The following is a 2169-nucleotide window of genomic DNA, read 5'->3' as shown; positions in this document are numbered from 1 at the left end:
GTTAGGAACTCACCCTTCTTTTATCTAGAGAAGTATATAGGGTGCAAGGGACTTATTAGAATCAGGGGTTGGTTGAAGAATAGGCGACGGAAAGACTGTTAACATCTGAAACTACACATGACTTCTATATCCTTGGAATGGAAAACTACAAAATTAGAATATTGATAGGAGATATACCATGGTGGAAGAATTAATTAATACAAATTTAAATACGTGGAAGGAAGATGTGTTAAGAAATCTTTTTTATGAAGACCAAATAGAAAGGATTCGATCCATCCCTCTGTGGAACACTTTGCAGCCAGACACTAAGGTCTGGTGAGGAGACAATACTAGTGAATACACGGAAAAGAGTGGATACAAGTGGTGTCTTACTGAAGATTTAAATTTGCTGGGAAATGAAAATACAATAGTGACAGACCAAATGAAAAATTATTATACAACACTATGGGGTCTAAAAATTCCCAACAAAATTAAAATCAACCTATGGCAGATTACAAACAATTTCATTCCTACTCTAAGTAATCTTAAATTTTGAAAACTCAGATTTGAAGCGCTGTGCCCGACATGTGGTGAAGACGAAGAATCAACGGCACATTTCTTCCACGATTATTACGTTGCAAAGCTTGTTCTCCAGAAGATGAATGTTCAAATCGCAAACATGCATGATAAGAAAGAGTGGAAAATTTGATTAGCCAATACTTTTAAATCCAATAATAAAGAACATAAAAATATGCTTAGCAGTCTATTCTGGGCGATTTGGCACAACAGAAATTTGTTTTATCATGAAGGTGTTTGACAAAGTATTAACAACATCATAAATTTCATCAAAACCTTTATTAATGAAATTAAAATGTTGGACAATATTCTTGTAAACAACCACAAAATACAAAATCCACAATGGACACCCTTATCAGAAGACCAAGTCAAAGTTAATTTCGACATTGGTTTTCAGAAGCCAAATAATAAGGCAGATTCTGGAATCATAGTAAGAAATACAAAGGTTTTGTAATGGGTTCATGCACCTACCTGATTAAGAACATACGATATCCAACAATAGTAGAAGCCTATGCATGCCTTCATGGAGTAGCTTTCGCAGAAGATTTAGGGTTTCAAGACATCATTTTAGAAGGAGATTCACTAACCGTCATCAAAAAGCTCCAAAAAAATAATGATTATATTGATCGGTCAGTTATCAGAGGAATTATTGAAGAAATTAAAACCAAAGCAAGAAACTTTAAAAGTCTTATATTTCGACACATACCTTGGGAAGCAAATGAAGCGGCACATGCGATGGCAGCATGGGGAAGAGGAAGGGATTTGCCGACCTTCTGAGTGGAAGAAACCCCGAGGGAAGTCGATCCATTCATTCAGAAGGATCGAAGGGGTATGGAATGAAGGCAAAAAAACACAAAAAAGAACATTGGTTTCTTATTTATGAGAACTATAGTCACCAAAATCGCAAAACTAAAAGAAAAAGGAAGGAAAAAGGAACAAGGAAAGGAAAAATGAGGATACAAAGTTGACAACAGTTTTGAGGGTCTAAGTCCGCAGAAGAAAGAACAAAGGCCTTCGAGGAGCTCAGTTACTTGAAGGAACTACGGGAAGAAAACTATTTTAACACAAAATATTGTGGGTTCCAAGTTCCCAAATAAAAGAAAATATTCAACAGATGTAGTTACAAGTGAGAAGAGGTGGGGAAAGGTTTTTTTGATTTTAGGTTTTCTATTGTTTTAATTTTATTTACTTTTATTTATTAGGTTTTGAATTGATGAGCTCCGGTTCATGTGAGGCGTACGCATCAGTTTAGGGTGTAGGATTTAACTACCCAAGGCACCGCCCATTGGAAGCAATGAATGTAGGGACAGGTGGCGTGATTTCGGAAACCTTGGGGTTAATTAGGAAAATGTTTTATCTTTTCTTTGTTTTGACTGAAATTTCCCAAATTAATGCATAATGAAAGATTAATGTTTCAAAAAAAAATTTCATAGTGCTTAATCAATTTAAATTGTTTAGGTTTTATTAGATTATGTTACACTTATTTAAATTGTTTAGATTTTATTAAATTATGTTACACTTATGATGTGGATGAAAAAATTTATGTTACAAATATATTTATAAAAATTAATAAGATATTAATTGAAATAGTAAGTTTTTTTTTAGTTTGATGTT

General features: G+C 33.7%; 1 long non-coding RNA gene across 1 annotated transcript; it reads right to left on the bottom strand.

Moving 5' to 3' along the window:
• Window positions 1-225: 225 nt before the first annotated feature.
• LOC107899422 (uncharacterized) lies at window positions 226-1770 on the bottom strand. The gene is made up of 2 exons (XR_001684669.1): window positions 1262-1770; window positions 226-1155 (listed from the first exon to the last, which is right to left on the bottom strand). It is a non-coding gene; the product is annotated as an uncharacterized lncRNA (long non-coding RNA).
• Window positions 1771-2169: the final 399 nt, after the last annotated feature.

Source organism: Gossypium hirsutum, chromosome D04 (assembly GCF_007990345.1).
Source record: "Gossypium hirsutum isolate 1008001.06 chromosome D04, Gossypium_hirsutum_v2.1, whole genome shotgun sequence".
NCBI classification, from domain to species: Eukaryota; Viridiplantae; Streptophyta; class Magnoliopsida; order Malvales; family Malvaceae; genus Gossypium; species Gossypium hirsutum.
Note: the sequence above shows the minus strand (reverse complement) of the source record. Positions and strands in the feature narration are given on the sequence as shown.